Source organism: Osmia lignaria, unplaced genomic scaffold (assembly GCF_051020975.1).
Source record: "Osmia lignaria lignaria isolate PbOS001 unplaced genomic scaffold, iyOsmLign1 scaffold0007, whole genome shotgun sequence".
In the NCBI taxonomy this organism is placed as follows: Eukaryota; Metazoa; Arthropoda; class Insecta; order Hymenoptera; family Megachilidae; genus Osmia; species Osmia lignaria.
Genome location: NW_027478164.1, coordinates 65,001 through 72,500, shown reverse-complemented (window position 1 = coordinate 72,500; position 7,500 = coordinate 65,001). Strand labels below are relative to the sequence as shown.

At 40.6% G+C, this 7,500-nt stretch overlaps 1 non-coding gene across 1 annotated transcript in view; it reads right to left on the bottom strand.

The window, feature by feature from the left end:
- The window catches only part of LOC143306375 (small subunit ribosomal RNA), a 1,923-nt gene extending 1,546 nt beyond the window's left edge, over positions 1–377 (bottom strand). Inside the window, exon 1 of the ribosomal RNA XR_013063790.1 lies at positions 1–377. This exon is cut by the window's left edge and continues 1,546 nt beyond it. This is a non-coding gene — a ribosomal RNA (small subunit ribosomal RNA).
- Positions 378–7,500: the final 7,123 nt, after the last annotated feature.

Genomic DNA, 7,500 nt, shown 5'->3' with positions numbered 1-7,500 from the left:
TGGTAGGCGTAGAACCTACCATCGACAGTTGATAAGGCAGACATTTGAAAGATCCGTCGTCGGTGCTAGATGACCATACGATCAGCACAAAGTTATTCAGAGTCACCAAAGCCGACGATGGACGAACGGACAAGCCGTCCGCCACCGATTGGTTTTGATCTAATAAAAGCATTCCTCCCATCTCTGGGTGGAATTCTGGTTTGCATGTATTAGCTCTAGAATTACCACAGTTATCCAAGTAATGTTTTGTACGATCTAAGAAACCAAAACTGATTTAATGAGCCATTCGCGGTTTCACCTTAATTCGGTATGTACTTAGACATGCATGGCTTAATCTTTGAGACAAGCATATGACTACTGGCAGGATCAACCAGGGAGCTTAGTTATTATTGTAAATTTAAATTTTCGTCGTCGGCCCTCCCTGTAAGACCGATCGACGTTAAGCCATTTCTCTTTTGTATGTAACACACATTTCATAAATTTTGTACCTCTTATAGAGGCCAAATATTCTCCTCCTCCTCTCATAAAGCACGAAAATCACTTTCACGCCGTGCATCCATCGTGCAAGCACGTAGACCACACACGCTGGACAATATAATAAAAGATAGCGCGGACAGTGGCATGCTATACAAATCGAGAAAGCGCGTACAGTGATCATGCTGGTCATTTTGCCACCAAATTTTATAATCTTTATCATTAGAGCGGGCCCACCAACCTCGTCTCTGTACTTTATACATTTCTCCTCCATCTGCACACACCTTTTCAAACATTAACGGAGAGAGTTCCTTGGACTTGCTTTAAATGTACATATTAGATATGTTGGAATCTCTCTCCTTTAGAAGTTTCCCCAGCCTTAAAACTTCTTTCATTTTTACTCCTCTCTCCATACTTATTTTCCTCTCTGAACGTATCAGAGAGGATTTTATTTCTGACACCTCTTGACTTTTCTTAAATTCAGGGACGTAATTTTGTTCATAATTCAGTGGACTTTTGTGTATTTTATACTTTAAATATTTCCAAACAGTCTCCCTTCTAAAAGTGATAGAACGAATTTTCGTCTAACACTACTTTCTTGGTTCAAAAATTTTATACAATCTTATAACTTTTTCAGTTTTAACAAATTTTGGTTACAGACAGTTGATGCTCAGTTTGTACAAGTATGCAACATTTATAAGTGCATACAGGTCACCAGCCTTATATTACAAGGCTCACCACATATGGGCCATTCGGTCTTAGACACCGACCCGTGGTAATGCTGTGTGGAGATTAATAATAATCCGCAACGGAAAACCGGAACGAGAATAGTCGAGAAAGTATATTCTCGAGGAGCGGTAGACTGCTTTTCAACCGAAGTCATAAAAGAGCCACACGCTCGACGCTACTCCCGACCGGTCCGAGCGAACCGAAAGTGCCTTCCTATAAATACCGAACGGCCGGCCGCTAGGTCGGCGACGCATGGGCTTACGCCCAGGCGTATGCCTGTGCAAACCGCCGTGAGAGCGTACCATCCCGCCGGCACGGTAAAACTTAGACTGAAAATATCGTCGAACATATCCTTTCATTTTATAACGTTCTATACATGAAAATTAATAAATTAACATGCAGGACATAATAAATTCACATTCTCATGTAAATCATGGGTTTAATTAATATTTTAAAAAATTTTAAAACCGCCCAGAACCGATGAGATGAAAATATTAAAACGATATTTTTGCATTTTCTTACGGTAAAACATTAACAAATAAGCGACTATAGCAATATAAAACTCCATTTGTAATTTAATTAATCAAAATTAATATTTTTCTTTGATTTTTCAGCGATCCAGAACCGATGAGACGAAAACATTAAAACGATATTTTTGCATTTTCTTACGACAAAACATTAACAAATACGAGACTATAACAATATAAAACTACATATGTAATTTAATTAATCAAAATTAATAATTTTTTTTGATTTTTCAGTGATCCAGAACCGATAAGTCGAAAATTTTAACAATCATATTTTTGCATTCTGTACCGTGGATCGATCGTTAAACGCTATTGAACTAACGTCCGTGATGGTATAAATGCAGATTTTCGCTCCGTTTAGCCAAAATAACGAACTTTAGGTGCGCTCCGAAATATTTCAAAGTCCCAGCGGCGTATTGCTTCGCCTCTTAGAACCGATTAGTCGAAAATTTTAACAATCATATTTTTGCATTCTGTACCGTGGATCGATCGTTAAACGCTATTGAACTAACGTCCGTGATGGTATAAATGCAGATTTTCGCTCCGTTTAGCCAAAATAACGAACTTTAGGTGCGCTCCGAAATATTTCAAAGTCCCAGCGGCGTATTGCTTCGCCTCTTAGAACCGATTAGTCGAAAATTTTAACAATCATATTTTTGCATTCTGTACCGTGGATCGATCGTTAAACGCTATTGAACTAACGTCCGTGATGGTATAAATGCAGATTTTCGCTCCGTTTAGCCAAAATAACGAACTTTAGGTGCGCTCCGAAATATTTCAAAGTCCCAGCGGCGTATTGCTTCGCCTCTTAGAACCGATTAGTCGAAAATTTTAACAATCATATTTTTGCATTCTGTACCGTGGATCCATCGTTAAACGCTATTAAACTAACGTCCGTGATGGTATAAATGCAGATTTTCGCTCCGTTTAGCCAAAATAACGAACTTTAGGTGCGCTCCGAAATATTTCAAAGTCCCAGCGGCGTATTGCTTCGCCTCTTAGAACCGATTAGTCGAAAATTTTAACAATCATATTTTTGCATTCTGTACCGTGGATCGATCGTTAAACGCTATTGAACTAACGTCCGTGATGGTATAAATGCAGATTTTCGCTCCGTTTAGCCAAAATAACGAACTTTAGGTGCGCTCCGAAATATTTCAAAGTCCCAGCGGCGTATTGCTTCGCCTCTTAGAACCGATTAGTCGAAAATTTTAACAATCATATTTTTGCATTCTGTACCGTGGATCGATCGTTAAACGCTATTGAACTAACGTCCGTGATGGTATAAATGCAGATTTTCGCTCCGTTTAGCCAAAATAACGAACTTTAGGTGCGCTCCGAAATATTTCAAAGTCCCAGCGGCGTATTGCTTCGCCTCTTAGAACCGATTAGTCGAAAATTTTAACAATCATATTTTTGCATTCTGTACCGTGGATCGATCGTTAAACGCTATTGAACTAACGTCCGTGATGGTATAAATGCAGATTTTCGCTCCGTTTAGCCAAAATAACGAACTTTAGGTGCGCTCCGAAATATTTCAAAGTCCCAGCGGCGTATTGCTTCGCCTCTTAGAACCGATTAGTCGAAAATTTTAACAATCATATTTTTGCATTCTGTACCGTGGATCCATCGTTAAACGCTATTAAACTAACGTCCGTGATGGTATAAATGCAGATTTTCGCTCCGTTTAGCCAAAATAACGAACTTTAGGTGCGCTCCGAAATATTTCAAAGTCCCAGCGGCGTATTGCTTCGCCTCTTAGAACCGATTAGTCGAAAATTTTAACAATCATATTTTTGCATTCTGTACCGTGGATCCATCGTTAAACGCTATTAAACTAACGTCCGTGATGGTATAAATGCAGATTTTCGCTCCGTTTAGCCAAAATAACGAACTTTAGGTGCGCTCCGAAATATTTCAAAGTCCCAGCGGCGTATTGCTTCGCCTCTTAGAACCGATTAGTCGAAAATTTTAACAATCATATTTTTGCATTCTGTACCGTGGATCGATCGTTAAACGCTATTGAACTAACGTCCGTGATGGTATAAATGCAGATTTTCGCTCCGTTTAGCCAAAATAACGAACTTTAGGTGCGCTCCGAAATATTTCAAAGTCCCAGCGGCGTATTGCTTCGCCTCTTAGAACCGATTAGTCGAAAATTTTAACAATCATATTTTTGCATTCTGTACCGTGGATCGATCGTTAAACGCTATTAAACTAACGTCCGTGATGGTATAAATGCAGATTTTCGCTCCGTTTAGCCAAAATAACGAACTTTAGGTGCGCTCCGAAATATTTCAAAGTCCCAGCGGCGTATTGCTTCGCCTCTTAGAACCGATTAGTCGAAAATTTTAACAATCATATTTTTGCATTCTGTACCGTGGATCCATCGTTAAACGCTATTAAACTAACGTCCGTGATGGTATAAATGCAGATTTTCGCTCCGTTTAGCCAAAATAACGAACTTTAGGTGCGCTCCGAAATATTTCAAAGTCCCAGCGGCGTATTGCTTCGCCTCTTAGAACCGATTAGTCGAAAATTTTAACAATCATATTTTTGCATTCTGTACCGTGGATCGATCGTTAAACGCTATTGAACTAACGTCCGTGATGGTATAAATGCAGATTTTCGCTCCGTTTAGCCAAAATAACGAACTTTAGGTGCGCTCCGAAATATTTCAAAGTCCCAGCGGCGTATTGCTTCGCCTCTTAGAACCGATTAGTCGAAAATTTTAACAATCATATTTTTGCATTCTGTACCGTGGATCGATCGTTAAACGCTATTGAACTAACGTCCGTGATGGTATAAATGCAGATTTTCGCTCCGTTTAGCCAAAATAACGAACTTTAGGTGCGCTCCGAAATATTTCAAAGTCCCAGCGGCGTATTGCTTCGCCTCTTAGAACCGATTAGTCGAAAATTTTAACAATCATATTTTTGCATTCTGTACCGTGGATCGATCGTTAAACGCTATTGAACTAACGTCCGTGATGGTATAAATGCAGATTTTCGCTCCGTTTAGCCAAAATAACGAACTTTAGGTGCGCTCCGAAATATTTCAAAGTCCCAGCGGCGTATTGCTTCGCCTCTTAGAACCGATTAGTCGAAAATTTTAACAATCATATTTTTGCATTCTGTACCGTGGATCGATCGTTAAACGCTATTAAACTAACGTCCGTGATGGTATAAATGCAGATTTTCGCTCCGTTTAGCCAAAATAACGAACTTTAGGTGCGCTCCGAAATATTTCAAAGTCCCAGCGGCGTATTGCTTCGCCTCTTAGAACCGATTAGTCGAAAATTTTAACAATCATATTTTTGCATTCTGTACCGTGGATCCATCGTTAAACGCTATTAAACTAACGTCCGTGATGGTATAAATGCAGATTTTCGCTCCGTTTAGCCAAAATAACGAACTTTAGGTGCGCTCCGAAATATTTCAAAGTCCCAGCGGCGTATTGCTTCGCCTCTTAGAACCGATTAGTCGAAAATTTTAACAATCATATTTTTGCATTCTGTACCGTGGATCGATCGTTAAACGCTATTGAACTAACGTCCGTGATGGTATAAATGCAGATTTTCGCTCCGTTTAGCCAAAATAACGAACTTTAGGTGCGCTCCGAAATATTTCAAAGTCCCAGCGGCGTATTGCTTCGCCTCTTAGAACCGATTAGTCGAAAATTTTAACAATCATATTTTTGCATTCTGTACCGTGGATCGATCGTTAAACGCTATTGAACTAACGTCCGTGATGGTATAAATGCAGATTTTCGCTCCGTTTAGCCAAAATAACGAACTTTAGGTGCGCTCCGAAATATTTCAAAGTCCCAGCGGCGTATTGCTTCGCCTCTTAGAACCGATTAGTCGAAAATTTTAACAATCATATTTTTGCATTCTGTACCGTGGATCGATCGTTAAACGCTATTGAACTAACGTCCGTGATGGTATAAATGCAGATTTTCGCTCCGTTTAGCCAAAATAACGAACTTTAGGTGCGCTCCGAAATATTTCAAAGTCCCAGCGGCGTATTGCTTCGCCTCTTAGAACCGATTAGTCGAAAATTTTAACAATCATATTTTTGCATTCTGTACCGTGGATCCATCGTTAAACGCTATTAAACTAACGTCCGTGATGGTATAAATGCAGATTTTCGCTCCGTTTAGCCAAAATAACGAACTTTAGGTGCGCTCCGAAATATTTCAAAGTCCCAGCGGCGTATTGCTTCGCCTCTTAGAACCGATTAGTCGAAAATTTTAACAATCATATTTTTGCATTCTGTACCGTGGATCCATCGTTAAACGCTATTAAACTAACGTCCGTGATGGTATAAATGCAGATTTTCGCTCCGTTTAGCCAAAATAACGAACTTTAGGTGCGCTCCGAAATATTTCAAAGTCCCAGCGGCGTATTGCTTCGCCTCTTAGAACCGATTAGTCGAAAATTTTAACAATCATATTTTTGCATTCTGTACCGTGGATCGATCGTTAAACGCTATTGAACTAACGTCCGTGATGGTATAAATGCAGATTTTCGCTCCGTTTAGCCAAAATAACGAACTTTAGGTGCGCTCCGAAATATTTCAAAGTCCCAGCGGCGTATTGCTTCGCCTCTTAGAACCGATTAGTCGAAAATTTTAACAATCATATTTTTGCATTCTGTACCGTGGATCCATCGTTAAACGCTATTAAACTAACGTCCGTGATGGTATAAATGCAGATTTTCGCTCCGTTTAGCCAAAATAACGAACTTTAGGTGCGCTCCGAAATATTTCAAAGTCCCAGCGGCGTATTGCTTCGCCTCTTAGAACCGATTAGTCGAAAATTTTAACAATCATATTTTTGCATTCTGTACCGTGGATCCATCGTTAAACGCTATTGAACTAACGTCCGTGATGGTATAAATGCAGATTTTCGCTCCGTTTAGCCAAAATAACGAACTTTAGGTGCGCTCCGAAATATTTCAAAGTCCCAGCCGCGTATTGCTTAGCCCCGAAATTTTTCAAAGTTCCAGCGGCGTGTTGCTTTCAAAGTGCCTCCCTCTAAATACCGATCGGCAGGCCGCTAGGTCGGCGACGCACGGGCTTACGCCCAGGCGTATACGGGGGCAAATCGCCGTGAGAGCGTGCGATTTTGACTTTCGCAATAAGATAGTCTCCTTTATGAAAAGGAGCGTACACGTCTCCCAAAAAAAAAAACAGTTTCATGACGATCAATGTAGTTCTTGATCGAAATGTATCATAGGACGAAGATTTTATCGAAAAGTACGAACTTTGGCGACGCATCGAAATTTTTCAAAGTTCCAACGGCGTGTTGCTTTCAAAGTGCCTCCCTCTAAATACCGATCGGCAGGCCGCTAGGTCGGCGACGCACGGGCTTACGCCCAGGCGTATACGGGGGCAAATCGCCGTGAGAGCGTGCGATTTTGACTTTCGCAATAAGATAGTCTCCTTTATGAAAAGGAGCGTACACGTCTCCCAAAAAAAAAAACAGTTTCATGACGATCAATGTAGTTCTTGATCGAAATGTATCATAGGACGAAGATTTTATCGAAAAGTACGAACTTTGGCGACGCATCGAAATTTTTCAAAGTTCCAACGGCGTGTTGCTTTCAAAGTGCCTCCCTCTAAATACCGATCGGCAGGCCGCTAGGTCGGCGACGCACGGGCTTACGCCCAGGCGTATACGGGGGCAAATCGCCGTGAGAGCGTGCGATTTTGACTTTCGCAATAAGATAGTCTCCTTTATGAAAAGGAGCGTACACGTCTCCCAAAAA